General features: G+C 39.4%; 1 non-coding gene across 1 annotated transcript; it reads left to right on the top strand.

Moving 5' to 3' along the window:
• The first annotated feature begins 378 nt into the window (after positions 1-378).
• Positions 379-453, top strand: Trnat-ugu (transfer RNA threonine (anticodon UGU)). The gene has a single exon. It is a non-coding gene; the product is annotated as a tRNA-Thr (tRNA).
• Positions 454-16,141: the final 15,688 nt, after the last annotated feature.

The raw sequence follows: 16,141 nt of genomic DNA, 5'->3' as shown, positions 1-16,141 counted from the left end.
TACTGTTGATGACCATGCAGCTTTTCCCAGGAATAAATGATGACTAACAGAAACCCTCAGCTGCTGACAGTTGTTGTTGATATACCTCGATGTGGAGAGCTGGTAAATGTGTGCCCCGACCAGGACTCGAACCCGGGATCTCCTGCTTACATGTCAGACGCTCTATCCATCTGAGCCACCGAGGACACAGATGAATAGCGCGACTGCAGGGACTTATCCCCTGCACACCTCCCGTGAGACTCACATTCCCAACTGTCCACAATTCAATGTCAATGACTATAAGGTACATTACATATGTAGAATTGTGGACACTTGGGAATGTGAGTCTAACGGGAGGCGTGCAGGGGATAAGTCCCTGCAGTAGCAATATTCACCTGTGCCCTCGGTGGCTCAGATGGATAGAGCGTTTGCCATGTAAGCAGGAGATCCCGGGTTCGAGCCCCGGTCGGGGCACACATTTTCAGCTCTCCACATCGAGGTATATCAACAACACCTGTCGGCAGCTGAGGGTTTCTGTTACTAATCATTCAATTGAAAATTGTAGTGAAATGTAGGAGGATCGGCAGCGAATTGACGCATGGTGCACGGAATGGCAATTGAATCTCAATGTAGACGAGCATAATGTGCTGCGAATACATAGGAAGAAAGATCCCTTATTATTTAGCTACAATATAGCAGTTCAGCAACTGGAAGCAGTTAATTCCATAAATTATCTGGGAGTAGGCATTAGGAGTGATTTAAAAGGGAATGATCATATAAAGTTCATCGTCGGTAAAGCAGATGCCAGACTGAGATTCATTGGAAGAATCCTAAGGAAATGCAATCCGAAAACAAAGGAAGTAGGTTACAGTACACTTGTTCGCCCACTGCTTGAATACTGCTCAGCAATGTGGGAACAGTACCAGATAGGGTTGACAGAAGAGATAGAGAAGATCCAACGGAGAGCAGCGCGCTTCGTAATCGCGAAAGCATTACGGAGATGATAGAAAAACTCCAGTGGAAGACTCTGCAGGAGAGACGGTCAGTAGCTCGGTACGGGCTTTTGTTGAAGTTTCGAGAACATACCTTCACCGAAGAGTCAAGCAGTATATTGCTCCCTCCTACATATATCTCGCGAAGAGATCATGAGGATAAAATCAGACAGATTAGAGCCCACACAGAGGAATAAAGACAATGCTTCTTTCCACGAACAATACGAGACAGGAATAGAAAGGAGGTACCCTCCGCCACACACAGTCAGGTGGCATGCGGAGTATGGAGGTGGATGTAGCTGTAGATGTAGATGCGACCTCTCATGAGTTCCACGTAGTACGAGTACTGCGCCACCCTCTAATCTCATAGCAGCACATGCAGCCAACGTGCGCAGTATGTCTACATCTACATCCACACACATCCTCCGCAAATCACCGAAAGGTCCGTGACGGAGGGTACTTTTTAGAATTATTAGTCGTTTGTTTCCCTGTTCCATTCACAAATAGAATGAGGGAAAGACGACTGTCTGTACACTTCTGTACGAGTCATAATCTCTCTATTCTTATCTTCGTGGGCCTTACGCGAAATGTACGCTGGTGGCAGTAGAATCGATCTGCAGTCAACCTCAAATGCCGGGTTTCCAAATTTTCTCAGCAGTGCTCCTCGAAAAGGAAGTCGCCTCCCTCCAGTGATTCCCATACGAGTTCCCGAAGGATCTCGGCGTTACTTGCGTGTTGTTCGAACTTACCGGTACAAATCTAGTAGTCTGTCTATGAATTGCTTCGATGACTTCCTTTAACCTGCGAAAGACACTACTAGCTAGGGCATAGCCACCTATGGTAAACTAACATACACCAACAAGCGACAAACGTCGGCAAGCCCCTGCATATCAGCAACACTGACTGGCAATTACCAGCTGCTACCAACAGTCCGCAGCAGGGACACCGATGAGCTCGCCCACTAACGCACAAACAAACCGCCAACATCACTCTACACTGTGCATCCGATATAAGGCCTACCGAACACAAAAGGGATGATAAACCTAACTGTTGCAGGTTGCTGACGCTGAACGAGAGCTCCACACCGGCACCCAGCGGCAACCACCGAGCAACAACACCGCACAACGTCAAAGGTATCGACATGCATGATACCCACTACTAACAAAGCCTACCCTTGCAAGACCTCTCACGGGCAACAAGACGTCCGCTACTGGTCTTACCACCCGACCTAACTATCGCAGAGGTTTTTAAACCTTGGCTCTTGCCTTGGCACTTTTTTTCTTCTGGCTTTCAAACCCTACCCCTCCTTCGACTTCGACCCAATCTGTCTCCAGATGAGCGCGTATTAATGGTTTACCTTACCCAGACGTGCGAAAACATCCTGCGACACCTCACTTTAGTGAATATTAACCCAGATGCAGAGATGGCAGTAGACCTATTGAGTTGGCTGTCATGGTGGTGTGGGCGTGGACGGGCTCCACCTCTATTAAAAAAAAAAATCCTCTAACCCCATCTGGTTTGGATCCCAAACACCCGAACAATACTCAACAAGAGGCTGCACTAGTGTCCAACATGCGGTTTCATTTACGGATGATTAACACAGTAACACTTTCCTTAAATCCTCGTAATAAACCAAAGTCGACAATTCGCCTTGCCTACTACAATCGTTACGTGCTCATTCCATTACATATTGGTTTGCAACGTTACGCCCTGATATTTAAACGACGTGAGTGTGTCATGCAGAACATTACTAATGCTATATTGGAACATTAAGGGGTTTGTTTTTCCGACTCACCAGCATTAACTTACATTGCTCTGCATTTGGAGCTAGCTGTCATTCATGGCACCAACTAGAAATTTTGTCTAACTTGTAAGTCGCCTTCTATCCTCCTACAGTCACCCAACGACGACACCTTCCTGCCCGCATGATGATTTGTGTATGTAGGAAACGACAGCTGTCGTGTTACACTTTCGTGGGGCACCCCTGACGATGCCCTTGCTTCTGATGAATACTCGACGTCGAGGGCAACGTACTGTGTTCTACTATTTAAGAAATATCCAAGCCACTCACATATCTGGGAACCTATTCCTAGCACTTCCGTCTGCAGCGGGGCAGCGTGTCAAATACTTTTCCGGAAACTAGATGTATGAAATCTGTCTTTTGCCCTTAATCCATTGTTCGCAATGTATCATTTGAAAAAAGTGTAGGGTGAGTTTCACACTAGCGATGTTTTTAAAACTGTGCTCATTCGTGGACACAAGCTTATTGGAGTCAAGGAAATTTATTATAGTCGAACTGAGTATATTTCCTAGAATTCTGCAGCAAATCAATGTTAAGGATATTGGTCTGTAATTTTGCGGGTCACTCTTATATATTGGAATGTTCTGTGCCTTTTCCATCTTTTACCATCTGTGTGTAATGGCGACCACCCTCTTACTTAACAGCCTGTATTGTCGAGCTACTCAATCAAGTAAATTCAGCTACTTTTGTTCTTCGTATAATTAATAGTCTAGGGAACGAATCAATCTCCTGACATGTTATGCACATTTCCATTCAATAATGCCTTATAGACTAATATTCTGGGGTAACTCACCACTTAAGAAAGTACTTCCACAAGAATGAGAAAGTATTCATTCCGCAAGAGCGGGGTAAGAATAATATTTGCTGTTCAAGCGCCGTCGACATGTAGTTATCTCTTCGAGGAGTTTGGTATTTTAACTGCACTGCCACAATTTTTATATTCACTAGAGGAAGTCGTCATAAATAATCCATCAGAATTTGAGAAGAGCAGGACTGGCCATACCTACAACACTAGACTAAAATATATTCTTTATTACACATTATTAAAGTTGTCAGTGGCTGAGAGAGAAGTTCAGTATACAGCAATAAAAGTTTTGGATCGTTTAGCCAATAACATAAAAAGTCTGACAAATAACAAAGCAAGTCTTAAATATAGCTAAAATCAATTCCCTTGGACAAGAAAATAAAATACATGCCCTGTTGTTATGCGTGGTTGCACGAGTAGGTTAAAAAAAGTGTTCATTAATGTTAACACAAATCATGTACATATATCCGGTAAAATGATTTTATACACATCATTTCGAGAAAGCAGAGGTTCACATTAACTATGAAAGACGTAACTAACTAACCACATAGCTCTCTTCATTTCTTATCATAACAAACCATCTAATTTTCAGTGTCCTTCTGTAGCACCGCATCTCGGACGAGTGAGAGAGGTGGCGCAGTGATTAACACACTGGTCTCGCGCACGGAAGGACGACGGTTCAAACCCGCGTCCGCCCATCCTGTAAGAAAATGAGGGATGTTTCCTTTGTAAGGGCTTCGTCGATTTCCTTCCCTATTCTTTACTCATCCAATGGAACCGACGACCTCACTCTTTGGTCCCCTCCCAACCAACATCTCAGACGCTTCGGTTCTCTTCTTTTCCGGTTTTCCCACAGTCCATGATTCACTAGCATACAGTACTGTGATCCAAATGTACATTCTCAGACACATATGCCTCAAATTAAGAACGATATTTGAAGGTAGTAGACCTTGGTCGCGAATGCCCTCTTCGCCTGTTCTACTCTGCTATTTATACTCTCCTCTCTTCATTTGTCATGTATTATTCTCAAGTGTCCTGGTGTCGACAACTCTGACGCTATTAAACACCAGGTAGTTCATTTCTGCCTCTGGATGACGTTTTCTGGGAGATGGATTGCGTTCTTCAGTACAACGGCAAGCACGGAATCGAAAGAGCTCAGTTAGCACTAACATCCATTTTTCTGCAAGTCATCCGTACAGAGGTTGATAACGGGGTCTTGGTGATGTGTATGGACGTCTCAGTGCAGCACACAGCTGCGCGCTTGGTTGGCTGCAAGGCAGATACCCCAGGCAGGAGTGTTGCCTCAGAGGAAGAGCTGTTGGAGTGTCCTTGCAGACGAAAGTCTGTCTTATATTAGTCAAGAATAATTAGAGAAATAGCGCTGCAATTTGCTTGGAGTAAATAACTGTAACTGCTAAAAAATCATGATAAAGCTATTTGAGTATCAACTGAGATAAGGAAAAGATAAGTAAAAATAATGTGACAATGAAATAACCGCACTACAACAGTTCCGGAATTCAGAAATAATCACAAAGTGTGGGAAAATCTAAAGAGCTATACACTTAAAGTATATCGTTGATATAGAAACGATGGGGACAGAAGAGGAAGCACACAGATTTCAATTACAGAAACTCAAGAGGATGTGCGGAAAAACGCCTGACTGTACAACAAGAACTGCATGTTCACTCATAGAAAGATTGGCTATTGGTAGTCGGTGACCAAGTCTGAAGTTCTGCAAGCGAGCGAATCTTTCTCAACAGCGAAATCGACCTGGAAAATGTACTGGAGGCCGAGCGGAAGATTATGAGAAAAGGTCTTGACAGAAAAAGGAAAAAGAAGGAGCACAAATATACTTAAATCCCTTGAACTAGCAAAGAAATTATGAAACCTCACAGCAGACACTAACAAACGAATTTGTTGGACGTTTTAAAGACTCCCGCCGATTAGGCTTACAAACAAGATTATGATACATATAGGAAAATTTAAGAATATACAGCTGATACAAGTGAGAAACAACGTGCTGAAAGAACAGGTACAAACTTTGGCAGTAGTAGGCAGAAATAGGTTGACTAAGAAGGTAAATTGTTGGGTAGTACAGCCATAGAATGGGTTTCTAAGAGAACCACGGGAAAAATGGACTGAAGAAAGGAACATAGGCCATGGAGAGAGAAACAGAGCCATGTGGAAGATCAGAATAACGAATCTAAAGTGTCATCTAACAGGGCCCAGTGCAAATAATAATAATGATACTAATAATAACAAAAGCAAGGAAAGGGGCAGCAAATAACTGTCGATCACAAATAACAACTAAATTTTTACAGAGGAATGTGTACTGCCGCCACGCCACATCATGGCTACTATCACAGACGCGAAGGACACGTTAAAAGAAAGGTTCCCCGCGCGCATGCGAAACACGATTAGTGAAGTCCTAGCGGGAAACCTAGCCGTATCATTGTTAGTGAGGGCAATGTTGATATTTCAGGGTCACTGGCATCCCTGCAAGCTGCTCTGACTTTTTCTTTTTACCTTTCTGCTTATCCTCTTTCTCCTCCTTGTTCTTTCTCCTTCTCCTCTTGCTCCTCTCACTCATTCATAACTGTATATCCTTTCTTCTCCCTCCACTTTTCCATCTACTTGTCTTTCTTTGACTTTTCCTTCACGACCTACATCTTTCATTTTCTTCTTTTATTCATCCTTCTCCTGGTCCTTCTCCATCAAATATTCCTCTCTTTCTGCTTCTCCTAATGCTTCTTCACATATTTCTTCTGATTTTCGAGGATTTTCTCCTACTGTGTTTCCTTGTCATTCTGCTATTTCATCTTGCACTCGTCATACTTAAGCTTCTTTTCTTGCATTTACATCTTGTTCATGACTTCTTGCTTTTAACTGCACTGCTTTTCGACATTCTCCTTTTCTAGGTTTTCAGAATTTTACCTCTTTGACTCTTTGTTCTAGCAATCTTTCTCTGGTTCTTATCATCTATATCCTTCTCGATGTGCTTCTCTTTACCCTTCTTCCTATCCTTGCATCTTTATTTTTCAGTGTTCTTCTTACTATTTTCTTGTAAATGTTCTAGTTGTAAGTAACCATGCACACGAAGGTGGTTTGCCTATCATACTGCCTTACAGAAATGTTATTGTTGTTGTTGGTACTTCCTTTATTTCATGAAACAGTTTAACCGGACCATTCAGCTAGTCTTAAGGTGGGACAGTAGCTTGACGTGGAATACTGCGAATTCTGACCATTAAGAAATCAAATTAGCTTTCAGATTATCCACCCTTGTTACATGCACACGCTGAAAGCAAGTGCTTAACTATTCGTTTGGGCTGTTGTTGAAAGATGTTGTCCAGCAATAAGCGCACTAAAACGCAAAATTACATTGAGTTCTAGGCAAAATTTCTTCACAATACAAAGTCATATCCATCCAACATGTTAATTATTATAATAAAATCTTTTGAAGTCTGAAATGCGTGTATGACAATGTGGACGTGTTCATTTATCTGCTTCCATACCAGTACGAACAAATTGTTACATTCCAGAGCTACAGAATAACAGCAATAAAACTGTATTTATTATAAATTTGGAGGAGACCAATGATATAAAATTCCAATTTCTCATACAGAAATAGCAAACAAGTCATAATTACAAATGTTCTAAATTCTGTGAAATAAAAAAACTGAGTGGTCATCAGTTCAGAGATTAACGGCGTCATATTGTAAAATTCAGTCGCTGGAACCATATTCTACAATCTCTCACAATATTTGATTGTTTTTGTACTCCAGTTTGTTCTGGCTCTGTTTCTTCCCATTTTACTCAACAAAAACAATAGTTGCCCATCTGTTATGGCCCACAGCTTACACCTTTCTATAACAGTTTCTATGAGGAGTACCCTGCCTCTCTTTATTTATTTAAGGGTCTTATGAGCCTTTTTTTGAGGCTTACTTTCATTCTGTTGATTGTCCTCCGTCTCCATACTTTCGTAGATTCATGCTGTTGCCCTGTTCCCGCTTCGTAAACTGATAAAATGCGTACAAAAGATTTTGATGAGTCTCCATCCCTTGATTTACACAGAATTGGGTATTACAATACACACATCCCAACACTCCTGAAGAAAGACGTTGACTGTGGATACTATATCACACAGTCTCTTTGACTGTTCAGAGATGTCACTAAACCCACCCAAAGATGTAAACAACCGTGCATGAGCAGCGCCTATTAGACGGAGGGCGTCCGACATCCGATCAGTTCCATTCATTCCATCACGAAGGAGGTACACGGCTCGTGTTGTCTGTAGTTCAACCATGCCTAGACGGTGAAGCAGCATAAATTGCAGTTATTTTTCAGTAAAATCTTTCTGTGCTTGTGGTCACGTTATGTCGTGATGCAAATCAACATTTCGCTGCTGCAAGTAATCCTTAACAAGGTGACGATAGCACAACAGTGTAATTTGAACGTTCTTTTCAGTCACTGCTGAAATTCAGCTTCATAAAAGTGTTTGTGTTCTGTCTAGCCTGGTGATGGTGGTTGAACCTATGGTTCGTAGTTCAACTTCACGTGGCCAGAAATTCAGAATAAAATCATTGAAACATTGGCTTCATAAGCGTAAGCACACACATTTTAGTTGCCATTTAAAATCGATTAGTAGAAAATGACTTCAAGTTGAACTAGCTGATACTTTGAGTCATGATCAGATTTTTAATCTATGGCACTACGAGTATACGGCAAAAACTAGCAAACATATTTGCCTGCTACAGTGAATCAACAGCAGTTATATGCAGCTTATCAACACAGTTTTGATCTTTTCAGTACCAACTGTTTCAACTGCAAAACTGTAGTGACTATTCCAAACACAAGTGATCGGATTTCATATAGCAGCAAAATTAGTATTACAAAAATCTATTTAAAAACACTTAGTTCGTGAAAGATACCAGTAACGCAGCTCGAAAGTTTATTGGTAAATTGAATAACAACACTGTGTCTCAAGTAGACTGCTTTAAAATCTAGAACAGATATGAAGGTACTTGAAGAAAAAGACAGCGACAGAGACCAAAATAGATAAAATGCAGAGGCTGATTCAAATAACAAGAAACATCAACTCTAAAAACAATCTTTTGAACAATAAAAACTGAACGCTATGAAACAGTGGTCAGACCATAAATACTCTGAAGTGTGACTACGAAAGGTGATCCAAAAAATTAGAATAAACTGAAACAAGAAACCTAAGAAAAATACTAGCGCCCAAAAGCAGCAGTGAATCAAAAACAGAGTAATATCTTATACAGAATTACGTCTCAAAGTAGAAAACGTAACAAATGTAATGAGAAAAAGGAGATTAAAATTCTATGGACACATAAGCAGGATGAGTAATAACAGAATACCTAAACAAATATTTGCCGTAATAAACAAGCACAAATCCAAAATCACATGGTTGAGAGAAGTAGGGACCAATATAGAAAATGTATAAGTCAACGTGGACACAATGAGTAACAGAACATTTTTTTAAAAATCAATAGAAAAACAAGCTTTAAGGAGAAAAACTAAAAAACTTTAAAAAAATTAAAAATCAAGAACTGGGAGAAAATGGACAGAAGAAATAAAGGACAATATCATCGAAGAATGAAGAAGGTGTGCGCCCAAAGGGCACTACAGTCGAATGAAAATATGCAGAAACAACGTTGATCCATCGGATGCTCCAAAAGGTTTACTCGAAATAAAAATAAACTATTTTCTGTTGATTTATTATGAAGAAAGATTACGATTTACTTTACTTTTATCTGAATGGCTACAAAATGAACCTTATCACAATAGTGTGTGGTATGTTTAATAGTCACAAACAGCTGAAATGACATCCCTCGTAGGGTAGAGTTCAACTTGCTTTCTATGAACTCAAATTTCGTAGGACTCCCTACAGCATTTACCTCGTTCGAAAGGAAACCTCTGAGGTCATCCTTGCATGCCCATAGTTAATTTTATAATGTTTTTTTCACTATATAGCTCAGTTTCTTATTTCATATGTAGCCACGCATGCAACCTTGTATGGGAGCTGGAATCGAAGCAACATAGATGATACGCGGTACACACCACACCTTTTTCTGAAAGGCCTTCAAGTTCTCCATATAGCTCATAAGATTTCGATGATATTGGTTAGCAATGATTTAATGTGCGTAGAGAGCCACAATTAAACTCGTTATTTACACCATAATCCGTTCTTTCTTAACTAATCAGTTAATCGTACTGTCGATGCCATCTCTTGAGTACAAGTGAGTATTTTCTGTCAAATTCAAACATACTCGTCTCTATTTCTGAGCCTGATGCGTTTTCCAGAACAGATTTCTAACGTAGATTGATGGCTTACAGAAAGTGATCTTCCATGAAGATATTCTGAGGTCCTGGAAGACTGGATATTATTTCGTGTCTGTTCCAAAGGAAAAAATTTGATAACTTTTGTAAGCATACTAAAAGAACAAATAAAAATTTGGTACTATTTTGTCACGATTACATAATTTCCTGAGAAGCACTCGCAATACTCATTTTGACTTGTAACACACATTTCAAGCACGTTCTTTTTATGAGGTCTGAGACGTGTCACTAGACCCTGCCATTCTGAATTGGGTTGGCGTCCCCAAATAATTTAAATAGAGTGCTGGAACTCTTCAAAATGATAAGATATGGCCAAGCAATAACACTTTGGAATTAACTTTTACATATAACCACGTTATTAATATGATGATTAATTTTTAATGTACTTCCATCTAATTACTATGCGATTTTTTTATCAAGACAACAAAAGAAGATGGGCACTGATATTTAACTGGCACAGAAATCAGACACGAAGGAAAACGCACCACCAGCATTCAACACACTGAAAATGAAACTTGCTAACATAAATCTCTTTGTCACATATTCTATGTAAAGTCTTGGTTAACATGTGCTTCATCTTCTGTGTCATTTTCTGCAACATTACAGCTTATGCTTCCATAGTTAACCACAACACAAACACACTGTCACAAGAACTATGCAATACTACATACGTAATTCAAAAAGATTATATAGCCCTGCAACACAATTCAAGAAAATTTGTCTTTCTTTCCTTTTAAGAGAAAATCTACATGCAGATTTTATATGCCCACCTAGGAAGAAGAGATTTGCTAAAGAAAAATTAATCCGATGATATCCCTAAACTAGCACACTTCTTAGATGTGACGGTTACTATGAAAATGCAAACAAAACGCAGTTGAGTAATGAAAGAAAGATAAAGTTAATAGAGAAAAACGTAAATGAAGATCTTAGGAATCACATTTGTGAAAGATGTTGCATGCGCAACAAGGGTTTCACATGTGACAGAGAAAAACTGATGTTCAAGTGAACAAGAAATGAAATTATGGCTAAATATAGAAAAGAAATTGATGATGAGACACTGCCGAATATAAAGCTGAGAGGATAGGTTGTCAGACGTGCTTGGGTATCTCAGCCGGTAGGGTACTTGTCCGCTAAAGGTAAAGGTCTTGATTTCGAGTCTTGGCCCGTCACACAGTTTTAATACTTCACGAAGTTTCTTATCAGCATACACGTCGTTGTAGAGCGAAAATCTCATTCCGGTTAGAAAAGGAGTTTCCAAAAGCTAAGAAAATATTAAGAGCAGTAAGCGTAAAAGCAAAAAAAGTTCTAAATATTAAACCAAGAGCTAAAATTTCAAGATATTTTATCACATGTTAACCGGTACCGAAATTTACCACAGAGGGCATAAACTACAAAAATGGTCTGTCGGCAGTCGCTCTGGAAACTAAATTAAATGGCAAAAGTGTTGTTTATCCATGTAAACAGATTTGCATGTCTCCTTACAACAGTGTCTAAACCTAATCTATAACATTTCATCTAATGTCTGGCGCCTCCATTGTCAATGGAGAATACTCGAATCATTTTGGTATAGCATTAACCCACACATAAAACAAGTTTATAGCGCACGTGTGCTCTTAGAAATTCCATGGCCTTCTGAATATCTGAAAAGAAAAATATGGTTCGTGAGAGCTGAGTATCTTCACAACCGACCGAATCTTGTCCCTTGGCAGAGTGTTACTCAAAGCTAAGGAGTGGAAGAGCGCTTAACGATTCAGAAGTGCAGTGAACAGGAGAGTTTTCAGGTACCTCCGCAGGAACGTGTTCTTCGCGATTAACTAATGTTTCAGCCGCGAAAGTGGCTGATATTGTCATATGTTGTTTCAAGGTGAATACTGACAATTGATCTTGATAACAGTAGAAATGCCTAGAAGTATTTGGCGAAAACTATATCAAGATGACGAAACGGAAGACGATTTGTGTGTCAGAGCCTACAACTTTTTCAGGTATCAAGGGGAAAATGAAAAGGGGGGGGGGGGGAGACAAAAGAGATTTCACATAAGACGCTGTCTGTCGTGAATCGTTGTTAAAGTAATGAAGAAGAAAAGCGTGGAAGTTATATCTAAGCTTGTGCGGTGTCTGTTACTTAAAACTTAGCACGTCGTAGTTGTAGTGGAGTTGGAAATTTCTTCTTCAATAAACACTGAACTGTGAAACGAAAAAAAAGATGTGTGTTTGTGTGTGAGAGAGAGAGAACTACCCATTTCCCTATTTCCTCTTAGCTTTAAAAACACTGAAGACGACTTATGATGTCTGTCTCCATTATACACAAGGTCCTAATTGATCACTGAACCAACACAGGAACGTTTCATTTAGACGTGTTGTTATCAGTGAAATTCTAAATGACGTAACGAGATTATTCGTATTTGCAAAGGCTTAGATGGGAGCGCTAAAGGAATTCTTCCCCAACGGAAAACTGTGAGCTACATAGTAAGTAATTAAATGGTAATTTAACAAATTACCAAAGAAGCTCTCTTTCTGCAAAAATACTGAACTGAAAGCTATTTATAATAACTTCCTAAGTTGTTTTAAGCAATGTGACATTCATGTATCTGTGGAGAGGTCTAGAGCTTAATACATGTAGGTAATAATGTTCCCTTTGGAATTCTGCTCTTTGAAATAAGAGGCGCACGCTCAACCGTGAGAGACTTATATCGTGCGGATTAAGCTCATACAAACAGCGACACGCTGAGGCAACAACGCGGACAGCGAAACAACAGCGCTGGCCCATTGTGTATTTTAAGTGGAAGAAGGAAAGGAGAAGCGTTTGAAAAGCTCACTGCAAATGCGTCACAGTCATTCCGCATGACAAATTTTCTGTTGATGCCTTTTAGCAGTTGTGTCTGCGGATAACGTCCTTTGTGAACAATAAGTAAGCCAGTCAAAGAAGTATCACTTCCAGTGGATAACGTACCTGTAACCGAGTACGAGACGACTGCCATGAATTATCTACGTATCAGTCAGCAGTTATGATCGACAATAAAGGAAAGATTGTTCTGTTACCACTGTTGCTGATAGGACGCAGCATTATTATTGAAACTTTTCTTCAGTAGATGTGAATGTACTTCAGTTTACTAATACTTTGCTTGCATTATCTCAAGCAGATGACAAGTGAAGCAAAATGAAAGTAGTTAAACCGTTTACATATCTCCCAACCATTTACTTCCGTAGCCGCGATTTCCACTTATTCAGCAGGTTGAAAACGCAATTTTCTTCATGTTTCTTAATATTTTAATTTATTTAATTTATCCCAATTGACGTGAGTTGCTGATACTAAAACTTAACACTTCGGAGGGTGGGAGTATCAGAGTGGAGGGACAAGTATCAGCACAATGTTACAGCCGTTCTTTCTTTTTCGGCGTTCGTGGAACTTACCATAGTTCAACCACGCTCAACCAAAACGTATAGTACAGAACATAGAAAAATGCTAAGCTATTCTGCGTGATCATCTGGGCCATCATATGCAATCGCTGTTTCGATTCTGTATTTACTGTTCTACGTATTCGCTGAAACGAGCTTGATACTTGTAGAATTGGAAACAGTGATGTATGAACAAAGCGGTACGATTTACTTCAGTGTGATTATGCCACGCTTTATCAAGGATGATATTTTCTTACTTTACCAAGATGAAATGCATAATGTGGCCGGCTCTGGGATAAGCTTTCGTTCTTTTCTTTAAAGTAGGTACGAATAGCTTCAGAGACATTTTTTCCCGTGTTTCTTTTGCTGCCACTTTTTATCGCGCTTCAGTGGTGTGGAATTACAATTTCAATATATTTCACAAGTCTTACATACTCTTCAGGCTTGCATCAAGTGAAATCAATATGTAGCTATACGGTACAGAGAGATGTAGTACAACTTTACTTTCACCTGCACAAATACTGTATTCACACTTTCAAAATGTGCAGAAAAACGTTAAAATAACGTTTTAATGAATCTAAATTTCAAAAATACTCTCCAGGAGGTAGGTCACAGCACAGGACCTCTTTTTTTTACAATTTTCATTAACCCTATTAAATTAGAAAACACAATAAAAATAAAACCAAAATAAAGAAGACAGTGAGAACGACGTACAGCTCCCTACTCAAGATGGTTCTCGGGAAATGCTAAATACAATACTTTTTACTTTTTCAACCATGGTATTAATGAGTAATGAGATAATAGTAACAAATTCTTCGTTGCTTAATTTTTTTCGGTTAAGTCACCTAAAATGCGATATTAACTCTATAACATTGCAAATAATTCTTCTATTTCCTTATGTTGAAATTACGTTTATGGAGATACAACAATAAAAGGTAAAAACCTAAACTTATTTGCGAATAAATATACGTTTAACTCTTCCTCGCTTATGTGAAAGTATTGAGGGAAAGTTTCAGAAGTTTTAGGATATAATTTACTCCACATAAACATTTATGATGATACTTCGAACTCTGAGCAATAATTTTAACGCTTTATACCTCCAACTATCTGCTACACTCCAACACTTTCTATCCTTCCGTGTGTCTGATAGATTTCATTGTTTTTCGTATTGGTCGTCGGTATTATAACGTTTTTGTATTTGTGATAGTTTTTACGTACCTGCATGACGTTGGTGAATCGAAAAGAATGTATAACAATTGATGTGGTGAAAACTTGTTGCAAACTAAAATATCGTCCTCATTATGTTTGTTCAGTAACAGTTCATCTGCTTTGACGCAAGAGTCTAAGTACCAAAGTTAAATAATCTTTCCTGATAACTGAAGAAAACTTCACAAGCCATGATCCCTATAAAAGCATCTTACTTAATGAGCGGTTTCGACAGAGCTATGCTGTCACTATCGGATCTTATGATTTAAAACTTTTTACAACATAAGCGAATGATCCAATGATAACAGAATACCTCTGTCGGAACCGGTCATCCGATAAAATGTTTCTTTAGCTATCTTGGAGGCTTCTGAAGAATTTTACAGTTATCATACATTACAGATCGCCCTCGTAGTGACAATGTCAGGAATAAATACCCCTTCGCCCACAGTTAGTCGCGGGTGTGTTATTTACTGGTTGTTGTTGACGTCTAGTCTCTTGTTCAGGCAAAAGAAAGAAAAAATCTCTCATTTCAAAGGCGTGATAGCAAATATGTGATCACTTACAAAGTTGAATAGCGTTATTCTGGAGATTGCAAGCAATGTAATTGCTAGCACCAAGGAAATTATTTTTGAATTCCGACGTATAAATTGGTAGTACACTGTACCACAATTGGCACACCAAATGGGCGTAATATTGGAGATGACACAGAAATTCACAAATGAACTCTCCCTCTTTTCGGCACACGTGCCGAAATCATCTTGGATTCTGTGAATATACGAGCAAAATTGAAATACTTTAAGTAACTCCTCGTCTTACCATTTTTTGAGATTCTTTGAAGTCCTCTTGTTTTGCATTATATCCCGTTTAGCTGCTGTAGAGTAAAAACGGCTACGGAATGAGAATAGCGAACAATGCTTGTTGCCAACATAAAAATTAGTGTCATTTGACTTTCAGTACTTCACTGTTGTTTACATTTAGAGAAAAGGACTGAAACTAGATTAGTACAAGTATTTTGTACCGTCGTCAAACATTTATTTATCAGTAACAGCTATGACATAACTGTTGCTACTAAGAATGCAAATCGAAATACGTGAAAGAGGTAATAGTTAATCTCAATAAAATCATTTCTAGAAAGACTTTATTTATTTATTTACGCATTTATTTCACATGGCTAGATTAAGGTATTCAGGCCCTCTCTTACATCTAAACAGATTTCCCTTGTGAGTCACCACACACACACACATACACACACACACACACACACACACACACACACACACACACATACTCCGGCGACGCGTCGACGAAGGTGCGATGAAATGATGAGAATAACATAAACATCTCTTTCCGGAGCGAAGAAAATATCAGCATGGCCGGGAATGAATCTTGATAACCCGTGATCTAGAGGAAGCGGTAGTAACCATTGGCCCAGCTGCTGCGCACACAGCATACAGGATTGTAAATAATGTAGCAACCAGTCGCGGAAACGTAATTTATTTATCTTGTCGCAGATCGATTTCGATTGATATCAGGCATCATCAGTGCATTTTTATAAACGATACATGCCATAAGTAGAAGTACTGTCCTTGGCAGATTTCTGTC

Source organism: Schistocerca gregaria, chromosome 1, assembly GCF_023897955.1.
Source record: "Schistocerca gregaria isolate iqSchGreg1 chromosome 1, iqSchGreg1.2, whole genome shotgun sequence".
Classification (NCBI taxonomy): Eukaryota; Metazoa; Arthropoda; class Insecta; order Orthoptera; family Acrididae; genus Schistocerca; species Schistocerca gregaria.
Note: the sequence above shows the minus strand (reverse complement) of the source record. Positions and strands in the feature narration are given on the sequence as shown.